Raw genomic sequence first — 19,528 nt, forward strand, 5'->3', positions numbered from 1 at the left:
TATCATCCACATACAAAGAATAAAGACTATGAAATCCCCATCCGAAATCTCTCAAACAAACGACAATGATCGGAAGCGGACTTCTTGTATCCTTGCTTCGCCATAAAGGAGTCAAACTTTATGTACCATCGTCCTCGGTGCTTGCTTTCAACCCATACAAGCTCTTTATCGGCTTGCATACTAGGTGCTCCTTGCCTTTGACCTCAAACCCTCCTCGGCCGGTCCATGTAGACATCTTCTTCAAGGTCTCCATGAAGAAAAGTTGTCTTAACATCTAGTCTGCTCAACCTCTAGGTTCATACTTGCGCCATACCACCACCCTGATAGAAGTCATCTTTACTACGAGAGAAAAAAATCTCATTAAAGTCAATCCCTTTTCTTTGACCGAATCCCTTCACAACAAGGCGAGCTTTATGCCTTGGGTGAGGATTGTTCTCCTCATGCTTGACTTTGTATATCCACTTATTCTTGAGAACTTTTCTCCCCGCGGGTTTCTCAACTAACTCATAAGTGTGATTCTTATGCAAAGAATCCATCTCGCCATGCATGGCCTTCAACCACTTTTTTTGTCCGTACCTTCAAGTGCCTCTTGATAGTACATGGTTCTCCACCATCCGATAGTAGCACGCACGCATGTGGTGGATACCGGTTGAAGCTATTCTCCCTCTGTCGGACCTCCTTGCCCCATCTCACGGTGCCTCGTGAGGTTGCACTTCTGCTTTGCTCGTGGTGGTTCATGCATCTCATCCGCATCTTCTATACCAATAGGTTCTATCCCATCATGAAAGCAATAGGATTCTCATCATGAGCTTCAAAACTCATGGTTCTCTGATTCTCAATGCCTTCGCGACGCTCCACGTAGGGAACTTCGGTTCTCAATCAACAAGATCATTGGTGAAAGCCTGTAGAGCTTCTCACCCTCCTCAAAAGTTTGCTATGGTTTGGTCTTCCAGAACACAACATCTCGACTTCGGATTACCTTCTTGTTAATCGGATCATAGAGTTTGTAACCAAACTTTTCATCTCCATAACCCGTAAAAATGCACCGCTTGGCTTTGTCATCAAGCTTGATCTCTCATCCTTCGAATATGCACAAATGCCCCGCACCCAAATACCCCAAGTATCCATAATCAACATCTCTCGCCGACCATACTCTCCGGATAGTCACTATTCGTAGGCTTTGCCGGTGACAGTTGATCACATGCACGGGCCAGACGCATTGCTTCTACCCAAGAGCTTCTAGGTAGCTTAGAGTGAGATAGCATGCATCTCATCCTCTACAATGGTACGGTTCATTCTCTCGCTATTCCATTCTCATTTGCGGTTCTTGGGAACGGTCCGCTTCATGACGAATCCCATGACTCGGCAATACTCTTCAAATGGCCCAATGTACTCACCCCCATTATCCGAGCTTAATACACTTCAACAACTTCCCAGCTCTCTTTCCACCATGCTTTGTGGAATTTCTCAAACACGCCAAGTACTTCATCCTTGGTCTTCGACTATAGGCCCATATCTTTCTTTGACGATCATCAATGAATGTCAAGAAGTACGAAGCTCCCTCATGGTGGGACTTCACTCTCATAGGACCACATAAGTCAGTATTGCACTAGCTCAAGGACGGTGTCCTTTCTCTGCGTGAGACGGAATCTTTGAAAGACACCCCGTGGTTGCTTTCCTACCAAACAAAGGAGTACATGTATTTAAATGTGTACCTTTAATGTCCGGCATGGCCTTTTGCTTAGCAAGAACTTCCATCCCTTTTATGCCCATGTGACCGCGCCTCTTGTGCCACGCGGATGGATGAAGCTTCTTCTTCGCCAAGATTCGCTTCGCTTTTTACAAACTAGCCTGTGTTTTGTAAAGAGAGCAAGTTTTCTTTCCTCCGGCTGCTACAATGGAACCTCTCGCTTTCGGTTTCATATACCCCGCTACCAAACGAGTTTACAAAGCCAACGCCATCTAATTTCCCAAAATTAAATTAGGGCTTAACCGTATGTCGGGGACATGTCTTACATCCTTGAGTGTCAAGGTGTAGCCGACATTGGTTTCTACATGAACATCTCCAATGCCTATAATCTTCGAGACTCCATCATTTACCCATCCTTACTTCACCATATTCACCACACCGTAGGTAGTGAAGAATCCCCTCGCGGCGGTGTGACGGATAGGATGCTCCTCAGATCTATCACCCACTCTCAGATCCCGACATGAGGTACTAAGACAAAGACACACCACAACCGACACAATTCCCACTAGGTCGCCGACTAGTCGCGGTAGTATCTCCGCCAGTTTTCCGTTCCTCCGCACCATGTCTTCATGTACACGCTTATTCTTCTCATCCCTTTCGTTCTTCTCGACTCATATCCGAAGTGGCCTTTTGTGGCACAATAGTAACATTGCCTCTCCGCCTTTAGAGTTCTAGCTTCACCCCTAGATTTATTTCTGCCATCACCTCTAGAACGAGATGGTTTTCTGTTTCGACCTCTCTCCCGCTTTCTCTGCGGAAAAGGATCTCGAGTGAGAAGAGCCGCTTCTTGCACTCCTTCTAGTCTCCTCATTCAACAAAGACGTGGTAGCCATCTCCATGGTAACAATTCCATCCTTGGCTGCTCCATGTAGAGAAACCGCTAATGTCTCCCAACTTTCGGGTAGAGAGCCTAATAGAAACAAAGCCTCAACTTCGCCTCCCAAATTGATCTTCATCAAATGCATCCGATTGATGATATTCTCAGACTTCATTAAGATGCTTTCGGACATTGAAGAACCTTCTTGGTACTTCGTGGTTCCGCAAACTTCTTAACGACTAGCACTTTGTTTCCACCCGACTTCCTCTCATAAAGGTCTTCGAAGTTTCTTCCATAGATCGCGGTCGTAGTCTCTTGGGCCACATGGTGAAAGACAATCGCGCCAATCCACCGTCGAATGTATCAAATCGCTTTTTTCGTCAAGCTTTTTCCACTCGGCCTCATCGGTCTTTTCTCGGTTTTACTCCCTCATTCTCAATGGGAAGTGCCAAGTCCTTGCGGATAGCAAGTCTTCCATCTTGGCTTTCCGGATGGTGTAGTTCTTCCTATTCGGACTCATCATACGAAAGTGTTCACTAATGGTCCATCTCTACAAGTTATTTAACCTCAAATCTTCTCTCGTGAATTTCACAAACACCTTCCGACCAAGATTCGATAACACCCTAGGCTATTCTAACCAAGGCTCGATACCACTTGTTGGGGATTATACCAATACCAATCGGTTCCCCACTACACGATAACTTGTATGAACACAATTCAACTCGACAAAATCTCAATATCAACTACAACCTATACTAACATGCCCAACTCGCTAAAAACAACTATCAACAATGAGATAATAATGTAAAGCAAAAAAAGCAAACCACAACACAAAGATTTACCGTGGTTCACCAATGATGCCTACTTCCACAAGAGCCAGCTTCTTAATAAAGTGGGAAGGAAGATTACAATCTCTCCTACGGTCTTCACCTTACTAGATCACTCTTATCTTTTACGGGGTTATATCTCTCAAAGTTCTCTCTCTTTGTTTTAGTCCGATTCCAATCCTTTCCGACTTGTTAGGTTAGGTTTTCCAAAACCTTGATTTTGGTTTTATCTCCAAAACCAAATTTCAGATCTTGTAAACAAAAGGCCCACGAAATTAGACTCGGCTGGCGCTTCTTTTGAGAGCTGCCGAAAGGCCAATGTATCTTGATCGAGCTGGTCGCCCCTCTCTATGAGCTGGTCGCCCCTAGTCTCTCTTTGGAACTCGATCGCGAAGTCACGCCCATCATCCGAGCTGGCCTCGACATTTCCAACGAATTATTAGCCTCGCTTCTCTCGAAATCTGTTTTCTCTCCTCATGTGAGGGATAACTCCAACAGTTATATGGTATGTTTTTTAATTATAATTGACACAATACTACAATAGTAGATTAGTAGATGAATAATCTCAAAGATATAGGCCTCTCGTTCCTCGGTTGTAGTCCATCCCCGTTACAACCATTTATTTTTAGTTATTTAGATAAAAGCGGGGGATTCCCTGTTTTTATAAAGTAACCCTTTGGGAGATTGCAAACATTGAGATTACTATTCTCCTTCTTGGTCCCGCTTTGATGGTCGACAATTAAGTTCCCCTACATTATGATAATCAAGTAAAGCAACCATGGATAGGAATGTAGGTAAAGGACTTTGGTTAGTTATAATCGATTCGGCTAATATTTTGTTCTTTTGCTCTCGACTATATCATCATTTCTCTCCATAAGCCACCACACAAGGGCCTTTACGGTGCCAACTCCCAAAAGGTTTGTACTTTGTAGGGATGAGTAGAAAATCTCCCGTAAGTGAAAGGCTGGCCGGTGCGGGGAAGGAAGCCATTCCTGCCACAACATACTCGTGCTTGCTTGACCACTTGCAAGGGAATAATAGACAATTTCAAAGTTCTTAAGACCAACCAAAAACGTAATCAAGAACATAGACAAACATCAAAGAGAATGGATAAAGAAGGTATGCTATGAAGCATGTCCAAACTGAAACTTGGTCCATAAGCTACCAATGAAACCCATTATGAGGACCAATATGCTAAGCATGGTCAAAGGAACTTCGATCTAGATTTGTAAGGTGTAGATAACGGTTAAACGATCTGCATTATTGCCACAAGGGATGGAAGCTTTTGTTAATCTCAAACGCCTTTGATCTCCAACATACAAAAACCGAAAAGAAATTGTCATTTGGATTAATATCGGTTGCCATTACTCCAATAGTTACAGCTTTACTGTGTGGATGATGTACATATTTATGGAGAAGAAATTGGAACCAACTTTGTTGATGAATTGCTGAGTCAAACATACTTGGAAAATCTTTCCATCAATTTCTGTTACTTGGCTGAATTCACTGGATATGTCAGATCTGTCAAGTTTAAAGGCTAAAACAATTTCTTTTTTGATGTAGAAAATGTAAACAAAGTTTTCCAACCATTTAAGAAGAGGAGGTGTATTTATGTGCAACCCGATAAATTATGCCCACTTTTGCAGCTCCACCAAACAAAATATTAAAAAAATCTATATACTCAAACATCTTGCAACGCTTCTGCTGGTTAGGTGAGATTTGTTTGGCATTCTTAATTGTGAAACCATCAAATACAGTAAGGTAAAAGTGGTTATTATGATTTATCATATACATCTTTTACAATGTACATCCAAAAAATATGAATTTATTACAAACAAACAACTATTAACATTTTTTTAGGACTTTGATTCACTATAATCTAATGAATTTGTTCAGTTTAATGCACAATTTCAAGAACCAAGTTATAACAGCGGCAGCATCAAGGTTGATTCGAGTCATTTATTCTCATTCCCCATATTTTATATATTAAGTTTTTTTTTTAATTAAATAGTTCCTTTCACAAGTACTAAAAAATTGATAATTAAAAACAGACAGCTAGATACCTTTCCAAATAAAAAAATTTCAACACATGAAAAGACAAAAATGTAGGTGACTAAAGATGAAGCTGGTCAAGCTGCAGTTGAGAAAAACAATTAGCGTCTCCAAATTCAGATCCAAAATAATAATGTTGTGAATTATTATACTTACAATTATCATATTATTTTGTCATATTGAATTCTATATGAATAAATCAACTATATGACTTACACATGCAACACAAATGCCCATTTACTAAGAGTTCCTTCAACACAATGAAACCATTCAAGCTGTAAAGAAAGCGTAACCTCTCTCACTATCGTTCCAATCTCTGTAACTCCCATAAAAAACTTAGGGTCTCTTATCACGAGTTAAAGTTCGTATAAATTAGTTTATAGCGGAGAGTTTTGCGATAGTGAAGGGCATTTCAAAAGCGGTGGAACTGGGATGTAAACATATCTGGGTGGAATCCGACTCTCATCAAGGATGTGAAATCTTTTCAAAATGATCAGTGCATTGGCAGATTCGGCAAACTTGGGACAAAGTGAAAGGGCTCATGGAATGGATCATTGTGACTAACACTTGGCGTGAGGTTAACTTTGGTGCGGACATCTGTTCCAAAGAAGCAGCACACTTGGCAAAGGGAGAGAAGAAGTGGTGGGATGGCAGGCCTGCATTCGTGCATAGAATTGAGGATATGAACACCACGTACTATAGATTTGTAGGTTGAGCTTTGAGATAGTGATTGACTATCAATCATATCTATTCTTTGTACTTCTAAAATTTTCTTTTTAATACAATTACCCTTAGCAAAAAAAAAAGCTAGATTGTTTATCTTTATTTGTTCTGTGTGATGATTGTTTTGTTTTCAACATCTTCAAGTTGTATATAAAAGCCACATATTGGTTGAGTATTATTTGTTTATTTATTTTTTGCTTTTGAGATAGTTATGTAGAAAATCATAATATAGAACATAAACAATAGAAAAAAATCTATCGTTTACTTCTTTGTTGAAGCTAGAAACTTGCAAAAAAATGCATTTGGAATTAAGTGCTAATAACATTTTCAGAATGGAGAATTCTTATAACTTACAGTTAATACACTCATATGAATCCAACAACGACGTTCTTCACTCACATATAAATGCTCAACAAGATCTATTTACAACATGGCAGAGCAACAAAAATCGAATCAAACAAAGAACACAACTAGAGTATTGAATTTTTTTTTCCTTATTAATGTGTTTTGTCATACCTCCACCTGTATTAATCTAAAACATGTTACATATTGATTTTCTTCACCCCAATTTTTCCACCTAACACGTGCAACGCACGTGCCCGTTTACTCATTCTATTTGTATCAACTTCTTGCATCAAAGAGCATTTCTGTTCAAGGCTCTCCCAAGTCAATATTTTGTTCTAATTGTGTTTTAGGCAAAAGTTTGAAGTTACCTTTTGTAACTTCTACATGTAAATCAATTGCTCTTTTACAGTTGTTACATATTGATTTGTGGGGACCTTCTCCTATGTACTCTGTCAATGGTTATAGATTTTATGTTAGTATAGTGGATGACTATACTAGATATTGTTGGCTGGTTTTATCCTTTGTCTGCTAAATCTGAATTTTATACTGTGTTTCAAGCATATACTTCTCTTGTTGAAACTCTTTTGAATCACAAAATTAGATGCATTAGAACTGACAGTGGAGGAGAGTTCATAAGCACTGTTTTTGACAATTTCTTAATAAAAAATGGTATTAGTCATCAGTTTACATGTCCTCACACACCAGAGCAAAATGTTGTTGTGGAGAGAAAACACAAATACATTCTTGACATGGCTAGAACTTTAATGTCATTCATTCCACCTATATACTGGGTTGAGCTGTTTTCCACTTGTGTTTATCTTATTAACAGACTTCCATCTTCCATTCTTCTTCATAATTCTCCATGGCAGATGTTATACAACAGATAACCTTCTTACTTGTCTCTTAAAGTTTTTGGTTGTAGGCCCTTGGTTAAAACCTTACACTACCAACAAACTTGAACTAAGGTCAAAACCTTGCATTTTTCTTGGATACAGTTTAAATAAAAAAGGATGCAAATGCCTAGATCTTTCTACTGGAAGAATCTACATGTCAAGACATGTTTTGTTCAATGAACATGACTTTCTTTTTGAAAACTTCACCTTCTTCATCTTGCATGTCATCTGAGGAATTTTTAACTTCTTCCTTCTGTACTATTCCTAATGATACTGATTCTATCATTTCTTCTATTGATTCTGTCACACTAGCTAAATCCTGTTGACTTTCCATCTAAAGAAAGTCAATCCTGTTCTACTGCATCACCTACTTCCATCATGTCTCATTCAATGCAAACAAGATAAAAAGGTGGCATATTCAAACCAAAAGAACACATCACAGTAAAACATCCTATTCCTCATGCCCTTCATTCAAATTGACCTCATGCCTGAAGTCCTGACTGGATAGATTTATTAGATTAAGAAAACAATAAGGTCTAGTCTTCTTGGAATATTCTGAAAACACGATTATGCCATTAAAATAGACGATGAGCAGTGTTAGACTACTCTCAGAAACCCAGTTAAGATGGTTGAAAGCATCTAGTGATGTCTGGTCAAGAGGGGTCCTAATTAAGGATATATATATAAGCACACACAAGAGCAAGCCTGTGTCATAATGTACTAATTGCTGACATACTTGTTTAATAAGTTTGAAAATAAGAACAACATGTGACAAAGATACGTATCATACAAGAAAAAAAAAAAAAAGACAAAGACAAGTAAAATAAAAGTTAAGCCCATGCAAACACAAAAATCTGAAGTAGAACAGAAAAGCAAAGTATGTAAACAGCTTTCTCCACAGAGGAAAAAGGACGAAAGGGCAAAAGAAGAGGAACAAGAGAAGCAGAAAAGAATGTGTGCTCTATAACAGAAGTAGAAGGGAGAATAGAAAAAGAATTATTTTTAGACGCGCCACAACATTACACATGCAGAGAGAAGAAGATGGGAAGGAGGATGACAAAAAGTAACTTAATAAGGTCTTTAAACCAGAAACTGAGGTAGATGATGAAAATTAATCTACTGAAGCTATTTACAGTTACACTTCTAAGAGTTCTCCTGCAAAGAATACAATTGAGCTAAATCCAGCAAGTAGACAAAAACTATAGTGCATTGGCAACCGTTCTGGAATTTTCTTGGCCATAAACCTAGGTTTTAGTGATCCTACCAAGGCGACAAGGTTTTTATTTTTCATCTTTATTTTTTTGCTGAATTAGCACGGTGAGGAGGCTGCCTGGACAGCAGCTAGGTAAAGCTTTAACTACATTGGTATAGAACATTCAGAAACATTGACAAAGATTGTAAAGTAACAAGTTTGGTATACTGCTCATCACCAATCCATCATCTGAAAGAAAGGGGAGAATGCGTTTTGACAGCTACTGGGGTCCCACCCCAGCCTGCTTTCAGAATTTCACCAAATGATCCCTACAACTAACAAAATCCAAATTATCATATCAGAGTAACCTGATTATAGAATTCAACTAATAAAATCCAATTTGATACCAGGTTCCCACCAAGCCAATCATTAGCTAAATAATAAGTTCTCCACAAGGTTGTAGAATATGGTCCTTAATATCATACTGAAAAGGTTATATATAGTAATAAAGGTTTCACCTTTCCAATCATTGCTGAGTTTGAAAAATCCAGTTCAGAAGGATCAATTTCCCAAGGATATTAGCCCTCAAATCGAGAATTCACTAGCACAATACAAGTCAAGAGCTACAATTCAATGTTGTAGATCACAACTTACATAATATAAGCCACCATATGTTTTGAACTTTTGATGCAATCGCAATTGCAAAGAACGAATTACTCAAGAGGTTTAATTAAAGGAATTTCGTTTTCCCTTTAAAACCCTTGTTTTTGGGTGTTTATCAATTTTATTCGTTGGTGTTATTAATTCGAAGTTGCTTCGGCCTTAGTAATACATCACATTGACAGGGAATCCTTTAAGAAAATGTGAAGTATCTTAAGGAAATTCAAACTTACGTAATGAAAGAGAAGGCCAGGTTTTACCGCAATTAGATGACACCCTTTTTCAACTAGAAATAGCTGAGTTAAAAAGATTTGTTAGCAAATTAAAACGGTTTATTTTCAACTAAAACGGGAATCTTTTTTTCCTAATTAAAACTATTTGTTGGAAATTTTGTATATGTTCTTCAGCAAGTTTTCAAAAGAGTCGGCGAATGCACGGGCTTACTTTCTAGTCAAAGATTTTAATGTACATAATTTTACAAACAAAATTAATGATAAGCCCTTACCAAATAATAAGGGTCCTACTATTGACACCCTCCAAATTGTGTTGCGCAGACCCTGGCCCAATTGGGGTCTGTACTTATGTTGAGCACTACACAAGATTATGTACACCCCCACCCAATTTACCAAAAACCAAAAAACTAGTACTAACCAGTTTTAGTATTTCTACTCTCTTCGATCACTCTTGTACAAGATTAGCATATATAAATCGAAGCCAAATCGAAATAGAGTAGAATAACTTAAAAGTTAAACTTGCTTGTAATAGAGGTGTAGTTCGGTCGCGGTGACGCATTTGAGAAAAATAGAGGAAAAGAAACAAACACGTCAGCATCCGTCTTTAGATGGGATTTTTGTGTTCTAAAAAGTTAGAGTATTCCATTTAATTGTTTTGATTATGTTTGGTTAATTAGTTTTGGACTTGAGGTATAGTTTTTAGGGATTAGGGTTTAAGATTGGTTTAGTTATGACTCTTGAGTTTAAATGTAGGGAGTAAAAATGGGGGGAGAAAGGCTATAAAGAGGTTGCAAACAGGTTAATTTGATGTATTTGGGGTTGCCCAACAAAAAACATGTTTTTTAGGTCAATGACAAACTTGTAATAAATTTTTTTTTAGTCTGCCCAACACGAAATGAAAAGTGCCCATAGCGAAAGCCAATAATAAAAATAAAAATGGCAAGATATTTTTGGTCCTTAAAACACATTGTTTTGTATACATGTTTACATGAACTATAAAACATAATAGTGTGTTGCTCATTGTTTAACCAATTTTTTTACCATGGCTATGCAAAGCAAACAGATTACACATAAACTATTATGAACTCTTAGAAACAAATGTAGACAATCTAAAGAGAGATTCTAACCTTTTCCTTCTCTTTAAGATTAGGGTTAAGTGTTGTCATACTACTTGAAGAGACGCTCATAGAGTTTCGAACCCGAAAGGGATCGGGAGGAATCATAACTTCTTCTCTACCTCAAGAAGTCTCACCACATCACTCATGGATGGTCTATCACGAGGCACAAATTGCACACACCATAATGCAATCATTGAGATTCTCTTGGCCTTTTCCATGATCTTCTCCTCAATGCCACAATTTTTTAAGAAGTCCTCCAATTGTCCTTTCTTAAACTTTTCCCAAACTTGGTTTGGAAACGATCTTTCCCTTATCCTCCTCCCTAAGATCTCAAACAACGCTATGCCATAGCTGTAAACATCAGATTTATAAGTTGCCAATGAGGATCATACAAAAATCTCTGGAGCACCAAAGTAAGGAGGCCTCTAAATTTAGACATGGTGATATGAGTTTTGTCCCTGGTAATAAGCTTGGCTAATCCAAAATCACCAATCTTGGAACTAAAGTTTGAGTCCAGTAGAATGTTAGAAGGCTTAATATCGTAGTGAATTTGATGCGGACATCAGTATGGTCAAGGTTGTAAGCCCACTAGTTTTAGTTATTATATTTTAGTTGTTGACACGTGTTGTGTTACTATTGGTTTATAGTTTTTAAGATTAGTAAAAATAACGGATTTGTAATTAGGGTTCTAGAGAGAGTATATCTGTTCTAGTTTAATCTACATCAGAATTTTTCGGGGATTTGGACATAACATTATTGTTTCGCTTTCGTATAAAATTTTCTCTAGAGATCCATTTTCAACAAATTCATACACAAGTGCTTTCATGTCGCGTGCAAAGCAGAAGCCATAGAGCTTGACCAAGTTCTTGTGATGAGTCTTGCAAAGTGTGGACACTTCAGCCTTGAATTGATCATCAGACAATTCGTTATGTCCAAGAACCTTTACAGCCACTTTGACACCATTGTCTAATATGCCTTTGTAAAATATTTCATATGCACCAGAACCTATATTTGTAGAAAAATCCGAAGTGAAGGTTTGCAGCTGCTTATGTGAACATCTCTTTGTTTGTAAATGGGCAGGAGACTTCCAATCCTATGATAAATAGACGCTCTTGCACGAAATGAGTATACGCCATCCCGTCCATTTGCAAGATCTTGATCAAAATCAACACCCATCGAAGTAAATGCAAATATATGGTTGTAATGACCGGATATTTTCTGAAAATGTTGCCCAAGGTCAGTCCCATCACGAAACAAAAAACTAATTCGGGTGGCCCGATGGTCTAGGTAGATTTATTCTTCCTTTTGAGCAACATATTTCAGCGGTTTCATGAACTAACCTGTTTGGCTCCACAACTAGCGCTGCAAATTCTAGGTTGAGGTAAAATGTAAGGGTGGAAGTCTTCAGGATGAACAAAATTCCTAGCACATCTATAAAACCCAGTGCTTATCCTTGACGGTATTTGGGATCGAATCGGTGCTGATGTCGTAGGAGTGTTCACATCGTGGTTATCTGGAGACATTGTAAACAATCAGTTACCTCAGAAAAGCCCTTAGAAAAGCAATACTTAAAAAGTAAGAGAAAGAATAAATTAAAGGAGGGACCTAATTGCACAATAGATTAAATGAGAAAACAGTAAAAAATCAAAATAAAATTACCTAATTGCATGCGATTGTTAGGAATGTCTGTGTATCTAGCCTGTCGACGAATGTTGGTAAGACGTACACGCGCAGGGTGTGTTTGTGGATGAGATGCTGAAACTGGAAAACAGTGAAGTACACAAATGATTGGCAATAAACAAAGCACCCCACCCACACAAAAAAATAAATAAATAAATAAAAGAGAATTTGATTATAAAATAAAGTTGTGCGAATACCTTCTGCAGAAGTAGGCGAATGTGGTGTTTGAAACCGCCTTTGATATCTATTTCTATCCCTAATACTACGCAGATGTCTTCTTCGAGTATCAGATATTTGGATGTGGTCCTACACAGAAATAAAAATATAAACAAAAATGAATAATCACATACTTGGATGTGCTCCAACAAAAAAAAAAAAAGACTAATCACAGAAGTTACTATTTAAGTAAATGCATGAAAGCAACGAAAGGAGATGGTCTATTATTGAGGCCAAGCATTCAAAGGACAACACCCTAAATTCATTTCTACTTGACGAAATATAATGCAAATATCATTCTGATTGGTCCAAGCACATTCCATAACAACCATTGCACATAATCACTGTATTTGGTAACAGGATAATCCAGCAGCCAACCAATAAAAAACTCCATTAATATTTACGTGTGATGAAAGAACACTACCCGCCATGTGTTTGTTTTTGAAAAGGCATACTATCCATGGAAAAACGAAATGAGAGAAAACTAACCTCATCCATTGCCAGTGCGTCTATGCAAATCCTCAAAAAGAAAGATGGAGATAAAATATCGGAGTTCGGAGGAGTTCGGTGAAGAGAGTATAAAAATCATATAAAGGAGAAGAAAAAAAAATTGGAGTTTGTAAACAGAGATGGAGAAGAGATGGAAAAGGCAGAGATGGTAGAAGGAAACAGAGATGGAGAAGAGATGGGGAATGGTTTGAAACGGTGTATTTTGGCTCTATTATTTTGAAAAGAGAAGTAACCGTTTTTTTTTTTTTTTGTTGTTTGTTGAAGGACAAACATACCCTTTTGGGTACCCTTGTGATTTAAAAGTTTGGGGTAAAACCAAGGATACGTGAACTAAACTAAACGGTGGCTAAAGTGCCTGTATTCCGACCATGCTACCACACCACCTATATAAATGAAAAATATTTCTGTCTGTGATCTGCTTCTATGAGTCATTCCCATTGTAACAACAAATATTCCATTATTACAACAAAAGACACATTGCATTCAAAAGCTTAGAGAAAAATTCCATAATAATAGGACTTGAGCATCTCACTTTTGATATGTTACATATCGTTTTTGATAGGTTACAAAACTCATAAATGCATTCATCCTGTTAAATGCTCAGTTGAACAGAATTCATAACGTAGTTCTTTACATCACAAAATATCCTCTTTTGGAGTTGATTTATTGCTTCATAAGTCGTCAGGCTTGGACATAATAGAAACCCTACTCGGTCTGAATTGAAACGTATCTCTTCTTCTTGTTGGTGGCTTGTTTCGACGGGATGACTTTAAGGTTCTATTTACCAACAGCTTTTGGGTAGATAAAATTTGAGTACTTGTTCCACCCGAAGAAGAGATGGTATTTGATTCTGCTGCGCCTATCTCTTCCTGACTTTGATTTTCCTGCTGGAATATTCTTGTGAAGGCTACAGCTATTGTAATCGCCAGCCATCGATCTACTTATGTAGGTTCAGCAACATTTTCTACTCGAGTCATTCTTCCTGTTTTGGATTGTGATTGGGTAGTAACATTTTCTCCTCGAGTCGATGTAGTTCATCCCGTTTTTTCTGAGCGGCTTCTTTATGATGGAGTGTGTTAATCTCTTGAGAAAGTACATGTGTTGCTTCAGTTTTTTCTGTTTCATTCTGGATTGTCTTATGCGGTTGCAATGTTTTCGCTGTACCACAGAGGAATTACTTTTCTTCAGGTGGTTCCTAAAGAGATGAAGGGCATGTCAGAGAAATCAATAAATAAACTTCAATATAGGCGATTAGCATAAAAAAAATGTACAACTATTTTGTTTATAGGCCTGTATTGTAGATCCTTGCAGTGATTAATAGGATTCGATGTAAGATCCCATCTAAACTGAAACCGAATAAGAACAGCAGTGGACTTCAACAATGAGAAAGCTCCCACTGTCGCCTTGATCTGGCTGTCCTGCGACAAACCAATTTGCGCGACCATCTGACCAGACATGAACAGAACGCTTCTGGTACTAAGAAGCTCAGATAGAGCAGCACGAAAATATTGCAACATGTCTTGTCTAAGAATTCGGTAACAGATGGGTTTTTTCTGGTTCATTCTGGGTTGTCTTATGCGGTTGAAATGTTGGCTGGCTGTGGATTAAGAGGAGACAGAAGATGAAGCAGTTCCCGAGGAGCTTGCTTGTATACCATTTCTAGAGTCGTTTGCTCCCAACTATACTGCTTTACATTAACAATAGACCCGCGAGCATGAAAGCAAGCGAGGGCCACCCCTTCTCTCACAAAGGCATCGTAAACACGAATGATATATGAAAGTTAAGATCAAAGTTAAAGAGCAAATAATTGCTTTAAATCCATAAAAATGAACAAAGAAAACATAGAAGATAAATTGAAAATCACTCTGTAAAATGTGTCAATACCTATTACCCATAATGAAAGTTAAGAATGACTGGCCACAATTCCATTATCTGTCCACATGATTAAACTTTATACTCTAGCCATTGATCAAAGATTTTTAAATCCAGCTAATAGGTGGGATAATAGATCTCCTAAAACCTACGACAGATAATAGAGTCCAATAGAAAACAGATAAGGAAGCATGACCAAGAGAAGAGTTAACAATTTAGAATATCCAACACTTGCACATTGTTCAGAAAGTAGTGACAGACACCATTCGCTGCAATGGTATGACATGGCTCGTTGACAAATAAATAAACTACTCAATGTAGGCAATTAAGCAGAAGCTGGAGGTAGTCACAACAATGACAGCAAGAACAACATCAAACAATGCAGGTTTAACCAAAGATCCTGCCCATCCTTTCAAAACATTTCCATTTAGAAATGTTGCGCTTAGGTACATCCTGCATACCCAACAAAAATCCGAGTAAAGAAATCGGCAACTGTGATGTTAGCATAATACATGCACTGATGGGAGACGTACCTGCCTTAAGAGATGCATATGTTGACGATAGGGACAGAATGGACAATAAGAATCCCCAAGACTAAATGAGAAAAAACCAAATTATTAATTACTAAACCACTACCCACAGCTTCAAGGAGAAATGTTTGAAACCCTCAACCAATCAACCATATAAGACACAAATAATTAACTAAATTTAAAAAATGAAAGGATAACATCAAATTTGTTAAGGATGTGTAATATATAAATGACTTTTATTAGTACAACTAATATTAGTTTTTAGTTACTTAATACAAAATTTTCAATAACAAAACACTATAAGTAAGTAAGTAACAATTCTCATTTGATCAAAATATACACTGTTTACATATCCAACCGTACATGAAAGTATAAAACACCTCATCAAGGAAACCGGTAAACAGTGTATGGCATTAACAGAAAAAATTCAAGGCCAATAGTAGTGCATACCTTGTCGAGAGTCTGTGTTGTAAGGGCATACAGTGGGGGAGCCACCAATTTCATCTTAACAGGAGAATCCTCATTTCCAGCAGCCTAAGCTTTCCGCATGGCAGCCTGTAAAATGGAGAAGAATGGACGTAATATGGGCTACAACAACTAAAATTTGGGCAAATAAGCTAAACAAATCATATTAGCAAAAGAAACGAAACGAATTAAAGTCAACAGTATGAGATCATGACCTTGATGTGAAGAACCACTTCCATCTGAAAACATTTTATTTCAATGTCTGTTTGTATTTTCAGCGGCTATAGGGTCATGCGCCTCCTAATGTTGATTAAAAGAGCATCTTTAATCTCATCTGACACAGCGGGTACCAGGTTAGTGACATGTGTAGTGACAAATTGATAAGCAAAACACAAACAGAGTACCTTATACTACCAAATAATGAGGGGTGCGAATTGTAGTTACCTCCTTTCCATCTTGACCAACTTCCTTAATCTCGAAAAGTGAGTTTAAAATGGAGTCAGGATGATTCAGGATTAACCTGAATGTCTGGTTAAACAATAACACTTAAATCAAATTGGAAGTCAGTCAACAACGTGACCTAATGGTGAGCATGGTCTAAGAAATACCTCATATGCATGTCCATATTTTCGGTATAGAGGGCAACCATATGCATGTCGATATTATTAAGTAAACTAATAGATAACAACCAATAACTACACAAAAAAATTAATTCTATGAACAAAATCAACAATTCATAGATTGAGGCTTCCAAATTGAACAAACTTCAACAATTCATAGGGGCTTTTATCCAGTGCAGCCACGATGAACACCGTAACTGCATCAATCATCATTGGGCTTTGATTGCCTGCAGCACGAGGACTCAAAGGAGGCGTAGAGAACTCATCCAATGGCTGCAACTCTTCAAACTTCGTAAATGTGACCAACACCCTGATAGTAGGAACCACCGGAATAGCAACCTTAACAGGAAAAGTTCATGGTGGAAGATTTGTAGTAAGAAGTTCTCTTAGACGACGGATTGCCTTGACCTTGTTTGCGAGAAAATCAAGCAAAGGAAGGAGTTCTTGTGTCTGAAGCGGGAAATTGGGTGAAAGCCAGAGAATACGTCTCAATCCTTATTTGTACTCGCGTAAAAAAGGGTTTTCTTGTATCCCTTCCTCTATGGAGTTCATCCCCCTTCGCAGCAATATATACTGAGTGCCTACCAAGTCTGTTTCTGGGAGGCGAATCCCCAAGGAGATCACTGACCTTCTCCTCCACACAAAGTGAACTTCTAGGAGGAAGCAATTTTTTTTGTGTCTCGGGCTTGGCTTCCGGTTTTCTCCATCCACCAAATAAACACTATGCCGATGAGCAATAAACCCATCAGAAATCCCATTCTCAGCACCTGACGGCTGGACCTCTGAAGTTGATTCATTTTTTGAAGGTAGAGTCTAGTCTTATCATGGCGGATGGTTCAGATTTCTGAAGAAATAGCTGGCACTGACTCTGAAGAATCTATCTTAAGGGCAAGCTCCAATTGACTCTTCTCATCCTCTGTCAACAGATCACCATAATCACTCTCCGTCTCATTGCAAGACGAGAAAAATTCATCGTCTGTGATAGCTACCCGTCTAGACTTGATGCTCACAACCACGTTCTGCATATCATAAACTTTAGCTTTCCACTGCATATATATATATCTTTGCTCATAGCAACTATGCCGATGAGCAATAAACCAATACGAAATCCCATTCTCTGGCATTGACTCTGACGAATCTAAACGAATCTAAACCAATATCATAAACTTAAGCTTTCCACTGCCCAAACCATTTCCGTCTTTTCTTGCCTTCTCCAAGTTAAGTGTGGTAAAAGCACTTCCGTGGTCCGAGACATTGCAGTGACTTATTGTTGAACCTATGCATCTTTACCTTGTGTGAGATTATGGAATAAAGTGAAGCAGGGAAACGAGGCTGAAAGATGAAGAATATGAAGAGCGCATAATAAACATACCCAATCGATGAAGAACAGATAAAGAAAGTTGATGTCTTAAAGAAAGCATCGTTAAGCGCAAACAAATTGGAAACCAAACTTGTTCCCTAAACACAATTTAAAAGTAAATTAAAAAAAGAATAATCTAACCTCTTCCATGTGGAGAGAGATTTTCAAGATGAAGAAGAGATGTTGCTGAATATGTTTTTTTTCTTTGGGAAAGTATCGAAACGGTTGGTTAACTGGAAACTTTGGGCAACAGATTAGAAGACCATACCTATCTGTTCGAGGTGGAAGTTGGGTAAAAAAGTATACGCCCTTGGTAGTAAACTGATTAGTGCTTATTTATCGTCAATTGTGCTTATTTTTGTAGCCAATGTACTTGCAGGCGCAACTCGCGTGCCCGTTTACGATAAATGATTAGTATACGCCCATTCTACAACCCTGGGTACGATAACATTTTATGAGAATAAGCACGTTATCTGTTCGACAATTGGGTTGTAGAATTGGCAAATCCCCGATACCGCTGGATATTATGATCCATTACAATATTCTTTAATGTTGCCTTTTGGTGAATATGGTTGGGACTTGGGTGTGCATCGTAGCAATACAAGAAGAATTAGTTGTCGCAGTTACTATGCGTATATTTTGCAGGTGTTGCTCGAATATGTGATTATAGGACTGAATGCTGGAGATGGATTGGAGCATGTCAATGGAATTCATTATAAACAATGTTAAAGACATTAAATAGGTATGCAGAAATTAGTAGGTATAGGTTCTTTTGCCTTTGTCAATCTTTGAGAACGGACTCGAATTAGTTCTCAAGTATTGAGGGCCCTAGAAGTACGTATTTTTCAGTCTTTTTCCACTATGGTGAATTGTGTATTACTAATTATGGTGATGGCAACAACTCATTTAGACTCTAACTTTATGACTATATTTGGTTATTAGATATTTTTTTGTTGGAAGAATTTGTTAGAGCAGTATTTGAGTTCATTTTAAATATTTTCAAATTTGTTTCAAGTATTTTTATTCAATTTGGGAGTGTAATAGTGCATTCATCTTATATTGACAACTCATGTGCAGATCAGGAGTGCAATAGTGCATTCATTTTTAGCTACTGATTCACATCTGATTTCTCATGCTATATTTGAAATCAAATCCCAAGAGTTAACAGTTCATTTTAATTAATTATTATGCATCTTCTACTTTGTGTCCTACCCTGCCTCTCTATTTAAGAATGTAGAATTTAGGCTGAATATATGACATGCAAAGTATGGTTCATTTTTGTCAGGAGCATTAACCTTTTTGTTTTTATTTTTGTTTTTATCTTCTTTGCCAATTAGTTTGAGGTTTTTGTTCTCTTGGGGGTTTGGGTTTCTCTACGTGGTCAATGAGATGGTTTGAAATTTGTGTCTTAGGTTAGTTTCAGTAACGAATAGAGAATGTGTCTCATTGTTACCCGTCCATTTAACAGGTGAAATTTATTCAAATGCAATTAACCATATACTGTCCACAAGTCCTTTTTCCAGGTCTGGATTAGCTTAATTAAATTGTTATATTTGGCAAGCAACGGATGTCTATCTTCAGGAGATCTGAGACATCAAAGTGATGAGCTTCTCCTAATGTTGAGCTTTTGAGTTCCAATGCACCATTGGAGACAGCAAACAACTC

The 19,528-nt window shown here is 37.8% G+C and overlaps 1 long non-coding RNA gene across 1 annotated transcript; it reads right to left on the bottom strand.

Annotated features, from left to right (window-relative positions):
• Positions 1–14,775: 14,775 nt before the first annotated feature.
• On the bottom strand, positions 14,776–16,339 carry LOC147483718 (uncharacterized). Its single transcript, XR_015205573.1, has 4 exons — positions 16,099–16,339; positions 15,869–15,973; positions 15,422–15,482; positions 14,776–15,341 (listed from the first exon to the last, which is right to left on the bottom strand). It is a non-coding gene; the product is annotated as an uncharacterized LOC147483718 (long non-coding RNA).
• Positions 16,340–19,528: the final 3,189 nt, after the last annotated feature.

Source organism: Coptis chinensis, chromosome 8 (genome assembly GCF_015680905.1).
Source record: "Coptis chinensis isolate HL-2020 chromosome 8, ASM1568090v1, whole genome shotgun sequence".
Taxonomy (NCBI): Eukaryota; Viridiplantae; Streptophyta; class Magnoliopsida; order Ranunculales; family Ranunculaceae; genus Coptis; species Coptis chinensis.